The sequence below is a fragment of the Sus scrofa genome, chromosome 13 (genome assembly GCF_000003025.6).
Source record: "Sus scrofa isolate TJ Tabasco breed Duroc chromosome 13, Sscrofa11.1, whole genome shotgun sequence".
Taxonomy (NCBI): domain Eukaryota; kingdom Metazoa; phylum Chordata; class Mammalia; order Artiodactyla; family Suidae; genus Sus; species Sus scrofa.
In genome coordinates this window covers 11,824,944-11,845,373 of record NC_010455.5, presented here as the reverse complement: position 1 = coordinate 11,845,373, position 20,430 = coordinate 11,824,944, and positions in this window count along the sequence as shown.

The window sequence follows — 20,430 nt, the reverse complement described above, 5'->3', positions numbered from 1 at the left end:
TGGCTAATTGATGTAGTCAGGTGCTAGATGCTTCATAAATCGAAAAATTGAATGCATAGTTAATGGAGAAAGAATTCCCCAAAACCAACACACCTCACTTCTTCTCATAAATCAATACCACTAATGCTCTTGATAATAATACTTATTATGTGCCAGGCAATAGAATGCAACAAATATAATACCTCCCTGATCCTCACAAAACCCCTAAAATTGAAATGACCTTGATTTCACAGATGAGTGAACTGAGGTCATCTGATCTAAGGTCCCTCAAATATTAATGGCAGAGAACTCCACAGTCCAAGTTTTTAATAACTACACTGTTCTGCTCCCAAGTTCTTAATTCCTTGTATATCTTTGACTTTTCTATCTTTCAGACTCTTCTATCTTTCAGACTCCATGGTCAATTAGCCATCAAGTTGTGACTCTTAACACCAGAATTACTCAAATCTGTCTGTTCATCCCAAGTTACCTCATTAGATTAGGGCCTCATTATCTCAATTACAAATTAGAGTAAATAAACTCTAAGTTCCATTTCAAAGCTAAGGTTTGATGCATCTATTTATCGCTTTCTAAACCCAACAATTGTGAATACAGCTACAGTACTGTGTGGTTTATTATTTCTCAGCACCTCTCCCAGTAAAGGCACCCAGGAGGTGTCAAAACGGGTGAATGTCTAGATGAACCAGGAATCATGAAACCTGGGTTCAATCTCCCTTTTACTACAAAACAGCTGTGTGAGCTTGAATAAATCACTTAATGCTTCCAAACTTAAATGAAAACATCTGCAAAATGAGGTTATAGGACCAAAAACTCTAAGAAAGTTTCCACATCAATATGACCACATCATTCCTGTACTGTGAAACGCTTGTCTTGCCTCTGGGAAAACAATTATGACATTCAGTCTGGGATCCTGATTAGTAACACTTCCTCCTCCTGGAAATATTCAATGAGACACAAAGACAAAGTTACTCCCAACCAGGTAAACTGGGCAAGCTACTTTCTTTAAACACCAGACTCCTTAGCTTTCAAAGGAGTTGGAATCTAGATTCAACATTCTCACATGCTTGTCTAGGAATGAAATGTTCAACAGTCCATGGGGAAATGAGGCAAAGATGAGCACAATATAGTAAAATTTATATAAGGATACCTGTACTCAGTATAAAGGAATTTTGTTCTATGATTAAAATCACTGAAAGAAAATAATGATGAAATCATTGAAGAAAACAACGATGTCTTTGAAAATATCCTTTGACATGATAAAAAAAATTGGCAATCCAAAATTAGTACAGTATCTGCAGGAATGCTCAGGAGGGCTCCATTTCCCCTGATAACTACTTAAATTATTTTTCTATTTATGATGAGTTTCCAATCTATTATATATATCTCACCTATGAGTATTGTTTTCTCTCTGCAGACTCTTAGCTCAGAAGTCAAACGCCTTTGAACTCATCCCTATTCCAAAGTGTCAGCAATAAAAATTGTGTATGTGTATATATTTTACAAGGTGTTAGTAACAGAAGGGGATTGCATGACAGCATTGGATGATAAGCAACTTAAAATTTAATGTTGCCCAGCTTTACTCTTAAAAGTCTCTTGGGCAACTCTACCTCAGATAAAAACTCCTTGCTGTCCTTCTTTCCTCCCTCATTCTAATCCTCATTTTCTCTCTAAATTCCTTCATTTCTCACAGAAAACATCAGATGAGGTAACGTAGTGCTCCAAAAGGTTAATGGACTGGGTGGAGTTGACAAATCAGTAAGGAAGAGAATCAGACCCCAAGTCACAGACCCAGCTTTCCCTGAGTCCCACCACTGTCAAGCTGCAGAATGAAACCTGGAGTTCATGCCTTTCCCCCAGCATGTGGTGAGTGAGACTGGCTGGTTAAACTAGGAATGCACATTGGCAGGAATTCAATTTGGTCCAGCTAAAGGAGTGTGCCCTGTGAGAGGTGCAAGACAAGCGTAAAAAAAGTAGGAAAGGCATTGGATATGGAAGAAATCTGAGTCATTACTTAGCCAGGTATTTCACGTGAATGACGATATTGAAAACTAAAGTGATATAAAATCCTTCCAATCCCCTTATCCTACTATAACATGTAAGAGGAAATGGGACTAATTCAGATCTTTAAACAAAAGACATAGGTCCATCGTTTCCACCCTGAATCTCCTCTCCACATTGTCAACATCACAGACCTGGACTTAGTCCTGAGAGTTTTTGGAGGCAATGAAGCAATTTCCACCCACAGAACTGGTCCCATTATTTCCATGAATGAATAGAAACGACAATTTGCTATAAAATTGTCAAATGAAACTCCTTCGTACAATGAAAACATGAACCCTCCACACTATACCTTTGACTGCAGACACAGACCATGGCCACCATTTAAAGGAGACATGTTTAGATTACTGTCAATGAAGGTTTTCTTTTATACCAAAGTCAGCGGTAAAGGGTTTCAGAGCTGATTTTAACTCTACAAGCCATACCCAAAGCTCATTTACATAATAAAATTAAAGTGTGCTTAAGTGAGTGAGAAAATTGTTTTGATGAGAATCGTAAAATTTATCTAAAATGAGCGACATTTGCTTATAAGGAAAAGCATGGCACAAAGCTATTGGTGGGTATAGATTGTGCTGTGTGGAATTTATTCCTCAGTGCGTATGGGCATGTATGTTAGTATCATTCTCAAACCACATGTGTTCATATATGATTACATAAAGATTTTTGTGTCATATGTTTTATAATGTGTTAACAAATTCACTTTAGGGGATAGAAGAATGGGAACCCAGAGTTAGTCTTCTGGTTTTGCTAGTCTTGCAGAGAACAGGCTCATCAGCTGTGATGGTCTCATAGAAGAACTTAAATGTTAAAAATTATCAAAACAGTTAATCTGATACTAACAAGTGCTGCATATGGGCTTGAAAAGAAAAGGTATTCATCAAAACTGGACCCTGATGAAAAAAATTTTGATTAGAATATCAATGAAGAATTTGCCTTTTCTCTGACCCAATAAATATTTTCTATGGCAAAAGAAAAAAAAAAGTCTGGCTTTATTGTAATATAAATGGGAGTGAGGATCTGGATTTAAATGGAACATTTAAGGCAATTTGCATTCATCATCTCTCAAAAAGTTAAACATAGAATTAACATGTGACATGGCAATTTTGTGTCTAGGAATACAGTCAAAAGAATTGAAATCAGGGATTCAAATATATACTTGAACATCAATGTTCACTGAGCATTATTTATAACAGCCAAAACATGGAAACAAACCAAATGGCTTTCAACAGATAAATGGATAAACAATGTCATACGTGTGTGTGTGCGCACACGCACACACACACACACACACACACACACACACACACACACACACAGGAATACTATGCAGTCTTAAAAAAGGAATGAAATTCTGACACATGGTACAACATGAGCAAGCCTTGAAAATACTATGTTGAATGAAATATACAGACACAGAAGGAAAGATATTTGTGTGATTCCACATGTATGCAGAACCTAGAGCAGGCAAATTTATGAAGAAAGTAGGATGGAGGTTACATGGAACTGTGGAAAGATGAATGGTGAGTTATTATTTAATCAGCACAGAATTTATTTGGGATGATAGAAAAGTTCTGGAAATGGATAGTGGTGATTGTTGCACAATATTTTGAATATACTTAAAGTTATCAAATAGTATACCTAAAAATGGTTAAAATGGTAAAATTAATGTGCTATACGTATTTTATCACAATATATATGTATGTATAATATAAAATAGTCTTTCTGGGTTTTGGAGTTATTGAAGCTAATTAACAGTGATTCTGTCTACAAATTATCACTCTTCTTAATTGGAGAGAAACAGAGTTATCTACTGGGCTGAAAATTAAAAAAAAAAAAATCTATGGGGTAATGAAGAGGAGAGTTGTTCCCTAAAATCCAAGCATGGAACATGGAACGCTTAAAGATCTAAAAGGAAAATATTCTATTTTCTAACAAATCCCATACAGCAATGAAAACTTTAGGGATACAGGAGAAATTTTTAAAAGGAGGGGGAGGGTAGATGGTAGAAAAGTGCCAATATTTGATGCTCCTGAACTAAAAAAAAAGTTAATTTCTTAAAGTCAAAATTAAACCTGGAAGGGTACCTTGCTCGTCTCCCTACCCTCATCCTAATATTGGCTCAGCCAAGGTTGATCTGATCACCTCTCAAGCCCTCTACCTCTCCCTCCAAAAACTAACCTCTGACCTGCACATCACCAACGGTGTACCTTGTGGGTACAGGGAAGGTTAGAGACGAGGTTGTCAACTCCATCTACATGGAGCCAGGCAGTAATGTCACAGATCCCACAGATCATCAAAATGTATGGCCAACCTGTCCCCTCCTATCAGCTCAGATTACGTTTGGAGGATATAGATGGAGAGTTGCCAATCTTCTTATTTTCCAAAAGAAGCCAGAAATCTGAATTGGGGTTGAAATCTCTTAATTTTTAAAACATCGGCTCAAATTTTAAAACACCATGCATGCCAAATAAAACATCCAGGCCTCCCTCTACCCAGCTGCCAGTGTACCTCCTTTGCTGTATACCAATGACCCAAGTGCAGGGAGCAATTGCCTGAACAAATGTTTTGGTGCAGCCAGCCCCTGAGTACATTGAGAATTTCCATTCTGCATGAACCCACAGAGGAAGGAGAGCCTTTCCCGTCTTCCACACTACCCCTTCTTCCCTCCCTTTAGTTGATGCAAGCCCTAAGATTCGCCTTGGGTTCTTGGAATGGAAACAAGGTCCATATCATCTGGAGCCTACCCACATTCGGGTGAGGAGGCACTGCTGGGGATGGGTAGTAAGGATGGAAAATGAGATAAAGAGGAACCCAGTCTTCTCTCCCTCTGGGAGTTAGGCCAAGTGATGGCAATCGGGAGGCTCTTTGGGTGCCTTGCTTGTGCAGCTAGGCTCTCTCCAGCTTACTGCACTGCACACAGAAGCAAATTCGCATCCACACATGGAATCAGATTGAACGGCAGCTAATTGTTTCTGGCAGAGAATGGAGAATTGTTATGGAGAAAGATAAAAGGACAAAAATAAAGAGAGGGAGGAAGACAAGAGTATATTTTTCATTTCCATATGATGTATCTGTTTTACTCATGATTGAAAACCAGGGCAGGCCTCAAATGAGACAATTACTTTTTGAAGTGATATCCTTAAATTATACTAAAAGATGAATCTTACATTCTTTTATAGACAATAGTCAAGAAAGATTTATTTTTACTTCTCATGACAGCTTCAACAGTCACCGAAGGCCAGCACTCAAGATTTACCCAGACTCCTTGTAGATATTTAACCCAGCGATGGCCTTTTCCCTTGGAATTTTGGCAAAGAACACCCTCCACACTCTACAGCATTTAATTAACCGGAGACCATTCTCAAGTACACTTAATTATAGGTCAGTATTCTGACTATATAAATCATGGAAAAGGAAAGGAAATGACACAAAAGCCCTAGACTAATATAATTTATAGCTATCTGAACTAACACAGGGAAAGAATGGTACTGTGCTATAATTAAAGATGAGGTTAGTGCCAAAAATCATAATTTTCTGCCTGGCTTTAAAAGCAAATGTCATGTTAATGATAGTTAACTTCTGATTACGCAGGGATGATTATATATAGTTTGTGGATTATCTATGTCCTCATTTTCTTTCCCTCTTCCTCATGTTGCTTTATTGCTAATTAATCCCCCTATCAGAATTCTGATTAAGGAAAGGAAGAGAAGTAGCAAATCAAATTAGTCATTTGGGTTGATTGTTAGCTGCCTCAGATAAGAGTCCTGGTTAAGCTGATGTGAAAAATGCCTCTCTGGACCTCAGTTCTTTATAGTACTTCCAGACCTTTTAAGTGAGATTATCTGAAGCTGAGTATCCTGAGAAAGTACAATGTTATAGATTATAGTCGTGAGATATTTTTATTTTTTGTGTGACTTGAGGTCCAACACATAATATTCAGAAATGTCTTCATTCAATAGATTAGTCTATAAAACAAATAGAATCTCAGGAATAATTCTGTACTTTAACCACCATCGCTCTCCTCAAAATTATGATGCTAAATAGAAAGCATTTGCACTATTCTATATCCTGTACAAACATGGACAGGGTGATACAATTACAAAATGGAAACAGATTTAGAAGAGTGATTCCAGAATATAATTCTGAGATCCTAAGAGAATTTTTTTATTAAAGTATAGTTGATTTACAATGTTGTGCAAATTTCTGCCATACAGCAAAGTGACTCGGTCGTGCCTACATGTATAAATGTGCACACACATATTCTTTTTTTTGAATTCTTTCTAAAAGCAATTTTTAAAATGGTACATTTTTGGCTCTTTAGCAACTATCCTGTTTCCAAACAGTTAAGCTCCAGAAGACATCCAGATTTTCTCAAATAATTATTCAATTTGTATATTCTCCTAAAATGTCGTGAACAAAATTCACCTCTCTGTGCCAATTCATCAGCGGTGAAATCAAGAAAAGATGAACACTGAGTAGAAACAATGAACAATCAGACAGAGCTCTCTGCCAATGGGCTTGCAATAAAAATCAGCCAGCAGACTGCCAGGCTGTCGTGGCTCAGTTAGGATGGGGCTGTGTTAGTGTCATAAAAAAGTGAAAACAATCCAATTTCTGCATCTAAACAAGACCCCTCACCCTGCCAAGACCCCACCCATCTCCTATCATCAGTCTTCTGACCCTAAAGACAGCAGCAGTCCACATCCTGGGGATTATGAAAAATCAGCACAAACCTCGTTTTGCAATTTCTGCCTAGAGAGTTCGAGAGGTAGAGGTTTTCGAACATTAACAACAGATATTTACAAGTAAACTCACGTCCATGAAATCAGAGCAGACTGTAGTTTTAGGCTGCAGTGCTTAAAATAAAGCAAGCTGAGAGAGGGCACAGAGCTTGAATAGGGTCGATTCCAAAACTTTCCTGCTGCCATAGGGTTTTTTGTTTTTTCTCTCTTTAAGACATGCTAATTGTATTTGTTTGCTTTGGAGTTCCTATACCTATTGCTTTCCAGAGAGGGAAAGGAATAAAGTGCAGTTTTCTTTTTGCAACTATTGGAGCTCAGTGGGATGTATACATATAGAATGACATGACATAACGCCTTTGTTCTATACCTAAATGTAACAAAGCAATTTGACTTCTGCTTAAAACCTGCAACAGAGGATGAAAGTGCCTTATGGATTAAATTAGCCAGCTACAGCCCATTACTGAGCTTTATGAAGAAAATGACAAAACATTAATAAACAGCCGCCTTTCAAAAACACCCACCTCTGGAAAACATAAGTTAATGCAATCAGAGTCCAAAAGGAATGTAAACCAATATTATAATACCACATGATATGGTTCGTTAAACACTTCAAGTCTTTAGGGTGCTTTTTGGAATTGCAAAATATTTCTGTCATCTCCCCACTGTAATTTGGTACTCCAAAATACCATTAACTTTTAAATGTACCAATTTGCTTTTTGCTGCTTGATAAATCTTATTCGTCATTCACAGGCTCTAAATTCATTTTATGCTTTATGATAGCTCACTCAAAAACTTTTTCCAGTGCAGCAAATTCCTCAATAAAAAACTTGGAAATGAAATGATATTTGGTCCTAACAATACAGGAATACAGCGAGGCATTTTCTTTTTTAACACTGAAATGGATATAATTACTTATGGCAGGAAAAATTATTCATATTTTGAATGTGGAAGCAAGCAAAACACTTACTAAAACTCAGTATAGCTCCAGCATAAGAGGTGTGAAATTATTAGTTTCATGCATTAGACTCTAAAGGGACAGAAGTTTCTACCAACAGAGACTTCAGGGTTATTTACTCATCTACAGTTTCTAGACCAAGACCAAACCCAAATTAATAAAAGTAAGAAATTCAGAGTGTATGGGTTGATCCCTCAGCAGACATGTAAGTAAGAAAGACAAAAGCAGTTTAAATCATCCAAATTCACCCAAATGATACATTAAAAAGAGCTACTCTTACCAGAAAGAGCTTCCAAATTATCTCTGGCTCACATTGATTCAGGCTTAAATGCGACGGTAACTTTTCCACCCCTCAGTCAGAACAGTAGGCAAGCAGCCATCAAACTAATAACCATTAATGCATGGCATCTGATTTTTCACTCTGGGGAGAGCCACAATGGAATGGCTTTGCCTTTTCCCTGCTCTGGCTAACGAGGACCCACCAAGGACACAGCTGAATTTCACAAGTCACGATGAACACAAAACACAGACAATACCTTTTGGCAAAATAACAATTGAAATCGCTCCATTATTTATCATTATGTCCTTCAAAGGGAACTTCACAGAGAAGCTGGGAAGTCTGCTTAACAAAACAAAAATGTCGTTCTCGGAGGGTTCTGAGGATATTAAAAAAGTTTTCTGTTCTCGTTTTAGAATATATGTAGCTTGTCACCTTATTTGAAAATACAAAGAAATAGAAATGTGCATATACATGTTTATGTGCGCTTGAGTTTATAATGCCGATTTTTTGTAATGTTTGGTCTGATGCTTTCTTACTAGATTATGTCTTTATATACAACACAAAGGGTTTATGAAAAAAGTGATCATAAAAAAGCAATTTATTGATACTTTGTTTTAGTTTTCAAATAAATTGTTTTAAGATTTGTAAAACTGGACATTGTATACAAAAAGTGGGCTTCTGGTCTTCTGGAGCATTTGTGTCTCTCAGTGTTCTAAAACCATTCTGCTCTTGGCAAGCTCAGCTGTGGATTCACATGCCAGCTGTGGTCCTAATACACTCTAACCACCAGTCCACACGGCCGCTCTCCACTGGAAGAGGTCATGCTTTAAACAGGTAAAACCCAGCTCAATGTCAAGGCTGTTGCAGGACAGAATCACTAAAAACCTCACAAAACTACCAAGTTTGAATACTCAATTTTATTTGATTGGGCTTCTTGAAAAATTCCTTATCAGTGTTCAAAACAACATTTAGGGAATTTTTTTTTTTTTAAGCTGAGAAAAACAATGTAAAATAGTCCTTCCTAATACACCCATATTTTATTTTATTTATTTTTTATGGTGCACCTGCAGCATATGGAAGTTCCTGGGCCAGGCATTGAATCTGAGCCACAGCTGTACTAAGGGTGGATCATTTTAACCAGCTGCACCGGGTCTGGGATCAAACTTGCTCCTTCTCAGCGACCAGAGCCGCTGCAGTCGGATTCTGAACCCACTGTGCCACAGCAGGAACGCCAATACACTCCTGTTTAAAACATTATTTTCCTGAAGATTTGTAAAGAAAATTTGAAGTGAAGTACTGTAGTTGTTGGTCTTTTTCTCAATCAAAAGTCCAAAGTTCTACTTTAAGAAACTCAAAAAATGTACACATTTTACCCCCCTTTTTTGGACAGGATTTACATGTTTTATCCTTGCTTTGTTAAAAAAAAAAAAAGTTTATACAGAGGGGAAATAACCTTAAATTGTTTATCTGTTCAGTTACATAACTTCTTTCTTCCTAAAATTTATGTTTCACTTATTTATTACATTATAGCTTCACATGCAAATGTCACCAGTCTGAATTATATTTTATTTAAATTTTATGAAATAAGATTGATTTCTTCCCCTACTTAAATGAATCTTCTACTTCTCTTATTTAAGGATATTTTATTATTAAATGAATCATATAGGCTTCCTCTTTCCACAATGGTTAATTACTTTCTCTGAGCAGGGAGAAAAATAAAAGTGGAAGAGAGATCAAAAACATGCTGTGAGTTCTGTCAGTCAGTGGTATTTTTCTCAACAGAAGTAGCAATTAAGTATGGTTTAATCCTCCTGGATGTTGCTTGCTTAATTAGTAAATTATATTTTTCTGGCCACATATCAAAATGTCTAGAAAACATCCTAAATTGTTCAATACTATTTGCCCCATGTTATTTTTTAATTATTATAAATATCAAAGTAGATACATCCAATAAACTTAGCTCATGATAAACATATAGAAGACTTTGAAGTTGCTGGAAAATTACAACGGAAATATTCAATATATAGACATATCTATGAATATGTATAAAAATATGTGTGCATGTGTATATACTTAGAACATTAAAGTGCACGTTTAATGAGCTCTTTAGAGTTGCTATTGAATATGAACTTAATGTCAATTAAAATGATAAAAGAAAACCTATTTAAAACCCATTAATAATTCCAGTATATAGAGCTCGCTATACAATGAGACTCATGCACAGGGCAGGGAAAGGCTTCAGTGCCCTCATTTTGGTGCTGGGGCTTTGGGAGTGAGAGAGAGGCTGGATCTGTTTTAGACTTGACTTTGAGGGCTGCTGAGAGTTACTGCCTTTCTTTCCTTTTCCTCTGAGTGTCTTGTAGAAAAAGAAGTGCCTTTATCCCCTTGGGTGAGAAAACCAAACTCTAAGGTGCATCGCTTCTTCTCAGAGCATATGGTACATGAAATACGTTTAAAAAAAATTTTTTTTTTCTTTCAAGCTGCCTCCGAAACTTAGGGATTTTTGTTTCTTGTGGAAATCAAAGTTATCCAAAGATACAGTGTGGCATTCAGTTGGAATCACCTCAATTCTTATACCAAGCAGTTACGTGGAAGGAAATAGAGATTTCGAAATATAGGTTCAACAACTGAAGAGCCAAAGCTCTCCAAATAGCAATAGAAAGACAGAGCCAGACCAAACATTTTCTGGCTTCACAATGGCAAGGAAATGCCTACCTCAGTCAAGAAACCCTTACTGAGCCCCTGCCATTTACCAGAGGGCTGTCTTGGACGGTTGTGCCAGTGTGCACTGCTCAAATCCGGGGGCCACTATTGACCTAGCAGACTATGGGAATGTCATAGACAGATGTATATGAAGATGCCTGTGAAGGCAAGTGAGGAGTCTGCAGGGGCTGTTCAGTGCATGCTTCTGTGACCATACCCATCCATCCTCTGTACTTGACACGTTGCTAGGCCCTGGATTATGTACACAAACTAGACAACTCCCTGCAATCTTCATAGAACAAATGACACTTAAACTGATCTTGATAGATCTGTAAAACTGGGGTTGGGCAAAGGGAAGTCAAGATCACTGTGATATAAAACCCCTATTTGGGCCCTTAGAATACTTTATGTTTTCTTGTATTCTACCCCTATGGGAAGTCCAAAGAAATAAGGTGGAAAATCAACAAAGCCAAATTAAGAAAAGTATTACATAACATACCAAGAAGTATAAGGTTTTTCCTTATCTGGTTAGAAGGTGAGGGAGATTTCAGGCATGATAAAAGAGAAATAATTGGGTATATGCTCAAAAACACAGGCATGAAGACTGGAGGTGTATATGAATCAGTGGTTCTCTCTGAATTATTTTCAATTCAATAAAGCACAATCAAGTAACAAAAGCATAGACTACTGAACTGGGCTGCCTGGGTTAGAATCCCATCTTCTCTAATTTACAAGTTATGTGATCTTGAAGAAATTACTTAAGTGGTTGGTATTTGTCTTCACCTTTATAGGAATACATATCTCAAAGGGTCGCTTTCAGGATGAAGTAGTTAATATCTGAAAGGCATTTAGAACAATGTCTGGCACAGAGTTGGCAGCATGTAAGGATATGAGAAATAAACAAGTATTAACTGAACTGCTATCATGGACCAGCCAACTGGGGATGTAAGAATAAAAAAGACAAAGAACCACCCTCTCTGATGGAATTTAGAGCAAAGCAACATTCAAGGCCCCATCAAATGGCTTTCATTGGTTTTCTTTAATGGTTGTGAATTAAAATTACCTTGGTTTGGGGAATTTTGTTGAGAATTTTAAGACTGTAAGTACAACCATATTTTGCAATTCCAGCAGGACTCATAGACACAAAGCTAATGGTTTGTAAAGTTTCTGCCCCTGGATGCGTCCCACCTCCCCTTTCATTCAGAACCATCAAAGGGTAAGACCCTCAGCACATGGCCCTCACAGGAGAGCTCTCTGCCTAAATGCAGACAGCTGTTGTGTTGTAATTTTGCTTTATGCTTCTTCCTGTCATTAATTGTGTTTTAATAGACTTGTTTCTGTTTTCAGTGTTAGAAAGTTCTATGACAGTAGGGCCTATGTAAAAACTTGTCAGTTTTTTTTAATTCAAATTAAAATATTATTTATCAAAAATAGATTTCAAAACGCTGTCAATATCCCTTCAAAAAATATCTAGAAGTGTAACTTACCAAGATAGCATACTGTGCAAGATTATTACTAAAAATGAGAAATGCAAAAAAAAAAAAATGAGGACAGCACATTAAAAGAGGTAGAATGAGATATGCACTTTACTTCATAATTATTCAGAAGCACTCTGCATAGTTACATCTTCATAATTATTAAGAAAATATTTTTTAAGGAATGAACCCTAAGCAGCAGCACTGGCCCCTGTGGCAGCACTGCCCAGGCATTCTAGGTGGGCCATGCTGATTACATGAATAATGGCATCAGGTAGAGTGTGGAAGTTTTGGTTCTTCTAGAAGTGCTGAGGAACAGAGATGAGAGATGGAATAGAAAGAGAGAGAAAGGAGAGTTTTGCAATCTAGCTGCTAGAAATGAGCCAGAAATGATTGTGCTTTTTCAACTACATCTTTAGAATCTGGCATGATGTTTATAATTATGTAAGGGGAATTCAACAATTATTTGTATAATGAATGAATAATGACCGGTGTTTTGTTGACTTTGTTGCCTAAAACCATATTTTCAAGCAGCAGAATAAAACTGCTCTTCTTTGCTCTTTCATAAGTGATAGTTCCAAACCATCATATTATCAACTACAGCTCAGGACATTTTTCCCCTTAAAATGCATTTTTATTGAATTTCATCAGTCACTTTTCTGCTTACTCTCAGAGCATGGTGAGCTCTTCCTATAATTTATCCATAAGAATAGCTAGTGTAATGTGCAAACGCAGAGATTTCACTATGCACTCTAACTTCCAAATCATTTATTAAAGTATTAAGTAAGGCTGGTACCCAGCTTCATCTCGTAAGGGCTTCCATTAATAACTTGTTGTCCTCACTCTGTTTTCCCTTGAACTATTTGAAAATACTTTCTATTTATAAATGTGTTTGTTAATTAAATTCAACATCCTATTTTTAAATAATAGTGTAAATTGGACATAATAATAGTTGGGAAAACATTCATATCATGGCTTTTACACCATGTCTTCTTTAAAACCCATTTTTCTAAACAAAAGAGGCATTTCACTGTGTACAATAAAGAACAGGAGAGAACAGGATCAATATACAAATTGTGATCATTTCTGGGTACTGAGATTCCTTTTCCTGTTTCGGGGTTTTCTGAATCTGAGTACATAGCTTAAAAAAAAAAAAGCAATTTCTAGGAATTACTAATGCAAAATAAGGATGATTTGTTATACTAGAGTATTTAGAGGCACTACATGTGGTCTAAGAAATAAAAAGAGAAACTCTAAATGGGAGAAAAATTCTCCTACGATTGGAGGGAAACTGGGTGGGAATTTGAAGGCTGAGAAAGTGAATGAACCCACAAGCATCTATTTGTGGAGGAACAGGAAGACCTTAGTGTCTAAAAAGACCACTGAAAGCATCAGCAGACAGTGAGATAATGAGAAAACACCTTTTTTTTTTTTTTTTTTTTTTTTGGCTTAGAAAGAAACAATGAAAACTCAGTGCCACAAAACAAGAACGTTCAATGATTGAGTCTAAATTAAAAATGATTAAGACTAAGAGAAGGAACACTTTGCTGAAAGAAAAATCTTTTCAAATTGAAAAACAAATCTTTTGAGTAGAATAAAAATTCAAGAGTCAAGGACTCTCTGTTGCCCTCAGGTCTTTTCATCTTTATATTGAATGGTACACGGAATGTTTTTATATATGTATGTGTAACTGGGTCACCATGCTATACAGTAGAAAATTGACAGAACACTGTAAACCAGCTATAATGGGGAAAAATAAAAATCATTATATAAAATAATAATAATAAAATGTAGTTACTTAATACACAGGTTAGACTTTGGTACAAGCATGGGTTGTACTCTTGGTATGTAATAAATAGATGGATCATACTTTAAGTACACAAAGCATCTGATCTTTCAAATCCTGTCCACTAAGACCAGGGATATTTCTGTAAGGAATTAATTAATCTCTTCATTTATTTTTTTTACAAATTATATTTATGTATCTATTTATTTATTGCCACACCTGCAGCATATGGCAGTTTCTGGGCTAGGAGTCGAATCAGAGCTGCAGCTCTTGGCCTGTGCCACAGCCACAGCAACATGGGATCCAAGCCCCATCTGCAACTTACACCACAGCTTGCAGTAATGCTGGATCTTTAACCCACTGAGTGAGGCCAGGGATCGAACCCTCAGCCAATTCTTAACTGGCTGAGCCACAATGGGAACTCCTAATCTTTTCATGTATAACACTGTATAAGCAATGCTTTCAAAGCCAGATTCCTCTGCATTTTTCTGGGCTCTGGCCATACATCTTCAATTCATCAGAACTATCACAGACACTCAAATAAGTATGAGACCTGATAAATAAGTATAAGTATATAAATAAGTATAGACAGAGCCTTCAGCCCGATACATCTCCAACCAAAGATCACAGCCACTGTATCCCATCGCTATGTGGGACGGCAAGACTGCCTCGTGTAAAAACGGGTTGTCTACATGTTAAAAATTAAACTTTTAGGCACAATGCAGTACACAACTTATCTGGGGATTCAGAACTGGGAGACTCAAAACAAGTGATTCCTACATAACAATAAATATAGATTTAATGATAATTAAGCTCCTTCATGGAAATTTCCAGTTTACAAGTGTCTAGTTAATATTAGAGTCATTGAATAAAGTGTTTGATTTGGGACCATAAGGAGAAAAATGGCTCTACAAGAAAAGCGTAATTGGAAGATGGGGGCAGTTAGGGTAAGAACATTACTGGATCAATCTATCCTAGTGCTGTCATGACGAGAGGAAGACAGGAGTGCATTCTTCTCATCTTTAAGGGTCTTGTGTTACTCTGTAAACTAATGGACTCAACCCTTATTGGTTCTTGTTTGGAAGTTCAGCTGAGTTATGGCAAGAAAACATTAAGACTGTCCCTTTCACTTAATTTCTTAAGCCAAGCACATTTGGCTTGAGAATAGGGCAGTGACGGGAGTATCATATTAAGCCTCATTTGGGTAATTTATCCTGATCTTACCATAAACTATTTGAACAGTATAATTTGTTCTTACAGCAGCCTAGAATATAGCACCCAGGGGCTTTGGTTTTCAAAAGCACACTCTACACTTACGTGTGCTCGCCCTGTCGTCTTCTCCTTTCTGATAGATCCAAAAACAAACTCCTTATTCTTACCACAAGAATAGCTCTTCATCTCTCTTTCCTTGGCAATCCCATTTTCTCAATCAGGCTGAAACACTTTTTAAAGCCATCATTAACTCATCCTTCCTGTTCAGGGGACTTGCTTATATTTCCAGTGACACTTTAGCACCATCCACAGATCCTGTTCCTTTTCTCAATTCAGATATATTTTGGGTCAGTGTTATTTCTCCAGTTGAACCTGTATTGGGGGAAGGACTGGGACATTTACATTCAAAGCATAGCAGAACGGAGCAAGGAGTGGCTGTGAAACAATGCTTTGGTTCCTACCACTTAGGGGAACTATACCCCTAAATGGGCTTCAGTTGAACATGCTCCTCACTGAAATCTGGGTCAACAATACTATTATCCTCCTCTTCCCCTAATTCCTAATATCCTAATGTCCTTTTGCTTCTGCCTCATTTTCTTTGTTTAAAGAATCAACATAATTGGGATCCTCTGGTACATGAAATGCCAAGTTCTCATTAATAATCTGCTGCCTTCTCAGCAGAGTAAAGGGGGTTTTAAAACTACATACCATCATGAGAGTTCCTCCACAAGGAGTTATCAAAAACAAAATATGGCAGAATATTAATAATCTGTAAACCTAGATGTGGGTAAGTGGAATCTGTCATGTTTTCTGTGTTTTTATATGAGTACTAGTATTTTATAATTAAAAGTAGATTAAAAATGAGTAAGAATATATTCTTTTTTTGGCTATGCATGGGAAATTCCTGGGGTGGGGAATCAAACCCAAGCATGCCACAGCAATAACCAGAGCCACAGCAGTGACAACACTGGATCCTTAACCCACTGAGCCACCAGGGAACTCTGATAATAATATATTCTTGCATTTAGCAAGTGTTTGAATGCATTTAGGTATGCCAGGTAGAGTATTAGGGTTGTAGGGATATAATTTTTGTTTCATTAATTGAGGCATATTAGAGAGTTGGGGAAAAAAAGGTAAGAATAACAAGATTAGACCCTTGTTACTATGTACTTGTCTGTGCCAAAAGGATATTGGGGCAGAGGTGTGGGGGAGGGTGCTAGTATTCGGCCCAAGAACAGAGGAGAAAGGGTTGCACTGTCTGTAGAGAGTTTTTAAAAGACTACAAAAAAGGCTTGTCTGTATTTTATTTATCTCTGTGATTCAGTGGTTCAAAACAATTTCAGTAATAAAATCTTCCTTGCCACTGCCTCCTCTCCTCAGTACTTGATTGATCTATGCAATTAAAGGCCACGATTCTTTTCTACATACTCAAAAAGCCATATCTGAGGTGGTTGAAACAAGGAGTAGCCTCTGCCAGCATGGATCTTGCATAGGGAGTATTCACCACCAGCAGCACTTTGCATGTGTCAGGCACTGGCCTAAATAGTTTAGGCTATTAACTCCTTGACTCTTCGCCTCCACTCCTGGGGTAAAAACTTACTCTGCAGGAAGTTAAGACACTGGCCTAAGTCACACCCAGCTGCTAAAGCAAGGTTCTGAATCCAGGCTCTGCAGACCATGTCCTGTACAGCACAAGGCTATGCTCTTCCCAAAATACAGGACTGGAACTAACCAGTGACCCATTCAAATGCACTAGTACAATATCTTGACAACACAGGGTTATTATGTAGCTTCATATATTGACCAAGCAAAAATATTTAGAGCTATGCTGCCCAATACCATATCCCCCGGTCCCACACGTCTCAAATGAAAATTACATAAAAAATTCAGTCGCACTGGTCACATTTCTAGTGTTCAGTTGCCACATAATGGCCAGTGTACCGGATAGTGCAGATATATAGATCATTTCTGTTACCACGGAAAGTTCTCCTGGACTATCCCATTCTAGAGTCTGAGCCTTTCTCAACATGGTTCCTCAGCTGAGCCACAGAATGCAGAAATTCATTCGAATCACTATTTCCACCATTTTCTCAAAGGTGGTATAAGGCCACTACCATTCTAGATGCAGGAGCTGTCTTAGCACCTTGGGGCTCACTTCTTTCCAGGGACCCCTGTTAAACTCCTACAAAAATGGAAAGCTTAGGACCAGAAGACTGCGGTTATTGGAGTGCTGACAGCTGGAGCCTGGACCACATTTTGCACTTAAACAAGCCATAGAACCTCAATGGGCTTCAGTGTTTATTATGTTAAGTGATACCATTTGGCATGTTGATTTCTAAGATCTCATTCTGTTGAAATTTTTAAAAATTTACAAACACAGAAACCACTCTCCTCACCCCTTCCCACTCCAAATGGACTACAAGTCTCTTAAGAAAGATTAAACATTCACCACAACCTAGGAATAGGAATTTCTAGTTATCCCCTCACACTTCACCAGGTTTTAAGCTTTGTCAGCTGGTGAATTCTGGGTCTGTTCAGTCCTCTGTTTTCTCAAGCCTTCTCAATAATTCCATGTGCTGTGGCTAGCTGTCTTCAGGATCAAGTCGTCTCCTTTAAGGTAATTCTAAGTCTACCAGGGTTGATACCTTTGCCCAATATTTCAAACAGAAAATTGTCAGAACTAAGACTTTGCCTCTACATGCTACAGATTCAAAACAGGAAAAAAAAAAAGAAAGAAAGAAAAAATGACTGCCTATATAAGGTTTTAAAATAACGATTCTATAATTATTGGTAGATCTCAATGGATTTAGTACATCACTAATTATACTGCATTACTGTCAAATGAATTCTTTTAGCATGATTAATGTTATTATGCCAAATCCCAAATTAATTCACAATGAGTATCTTAAAGTCTCAGCAATGCTTTAAAAGGAGGAAAAAAAAGATGACAAATTAAGCTGGGCCATTATAGTGAAATAGGGAGAGGTTTGCTATCGAAAGCACTTCAAATATATCGCTAGATGAACCTATATATTTATGAAGCACCCTTCTGATCTTAGTTCAGTTTTGCAATAGATTTCCCAGCTGGGAAAATAATGTGCTAAATGAATAGCTCAAATACTCAGTCTCTTGACCTTTTACCCTTGCCTGAACATTTCTATTGTTTGTGTGTCTTTTGTTGCAACCTGCCACAAGTCATCATTTTGTAAGGCGGCAGGGTATAAATAAAGAATCCAAGAACAAAGAAAAGATACAGTCTCTTTGTCAGTTAAATTTTTAATTTATAATTACTCAATTATGTTTCTGATACATTTAGCCTTTTCCAGTTGTCCCAGGATTTGGTTAACTCCAGCCACGCTGACCGGGGAGACCCTAAGGGTTTATACCCCGAGACCCCTCCGCCCCACCCCCTTTCAGGGGGAGACTCTCAGGGGAGCTGGAAGCAGCCAGCTGTAGTAATAAGCATTCATCCTTTCTATTCTGAAGGAAAGGCCCTGGATTTCAAATCTGACCCACCATCTATACATCCTTTCCCACCATCCACAAGGCTGCCTAATGCAGTGGTTAAGAGGGGAGACTGGAGGTACACACCATGCCTGTATGTCTCCACTCTCCCAAGCCACGTGTGATTTTTAACAAAATACTTACCTTCCATCAAACTCAGTTTCCTCATCTGTGAAATGGGAATGATAAATACCTCCTATAAATACCTACAGCACAGAAGTGTTGTAAAGACTGAAAGGTTTAATAACACTTGGCACAGTTCACTTCAAGTTAGCTTTCATTACTATCTATTCCCTGCAGATGAAGGCTACAGTTAGCAGCAAAAACCCAACATTGCCAACATCATCCGCAGTCATCTCCCCTAATAGCAAGTACCATATTAAGCACTTAGCCAACTGTTCATTTAACCATGTGTATCTTCATTTCCTAGGCTTACACGGGCAGCGATGGCAAAAGCAGGATTGGAACCAAGGTGATTGAACTCTAGCACCTACATTCCTAATCTGTGACACCAAAGTTCTTTTAGAAAACAGTTTCCCATAATGAAGAGGATGTTGTGTCTTCCTTTCACATGAGGAAAGGCCACCTTAGCAAAAATTGTCCTACCTTAGTTCATAGGAGCACAGCATGCAGAACTAGGGATTTAACTGCATCTCCTGACCCCAGGGATACATACCTTATGATAATAGATCTATGAGGAAAGAAGCAATGCTGGGCAGGTAACAGAAGACTACATCAGATTTGAAATCACCAAGTCAGCAAATGCATGAATCAATACCAGAATCAGGGCATCTGAAATGTATCATTTCTTAGCCCAGTTGCACTAAGAATCAGAGCATTGGCTCACTAATTGCAGAGTTATTCTTCACAAATTAATTCGGTCCCTGTTCTTTTTACTTCTTGGTCTAGGTTCAGAAATATTTCAGTAAGTCTCAGCATCAGGAAAAGTCAAGGCTAGTTAACACCAAACTCATAAATCATAATAGCCCATGTTTAAAATCCTTTCACAAATATTCATGGTAGTCCTCTTAGTGCGATCAGAGTGGTAGGGTGTGAGAATGAACTAGGGCTGGGGGGTGGCATCACTGAAGACAAGAAGACTGGTGTGGTTCTTTGGGAAAAGATGATACAGTCTGCACTAGTCTATATGGAAAAAGGGAGAGGAGGGGATGAGGCTAGTCAGGGATTTGAATGACAGCTGCAGGGGACTCCACAGTGACTGAGTGCTGGGAGGTACAAAGGTTGAGCTAAAGACAAAGGTAGGGAAGTCATTGGTAAACTACAGGCACATAGTCAACAGGACTGAAGAATAGCAGTGTTGATGCAAAGTCACCTAAACGCAAGTCACAGGAATGTTCCATGTTCATCTAAGCAAAGGCAAAACATGCTCCAGAATGTGGGGCTGGGCTTAACTTCAGTGAAGTCAGAAAAATAAAGGAAAGAGTTCAACAGACTCTCTGCTTTAGAGAGCAGAGGGTTGTAAGAAAGTTCATTACACCGGGGAAACCAGGATTTTTCCATTAGCTTTTCCCTGGCTATAGAATAAAAGTATGTATCACAGAGCTGGACATGCAACAGAATCTCATTATCTGTATCTGGAAGGAAATAATGAACCTAAAGAATTGATAGGCTCATGGGCTATATTCACAAACTGCTAGGACTAGTTAGTATTTTCAAAATTGGGAATGATCTACCAGTACTTATGAGTTGGCAGA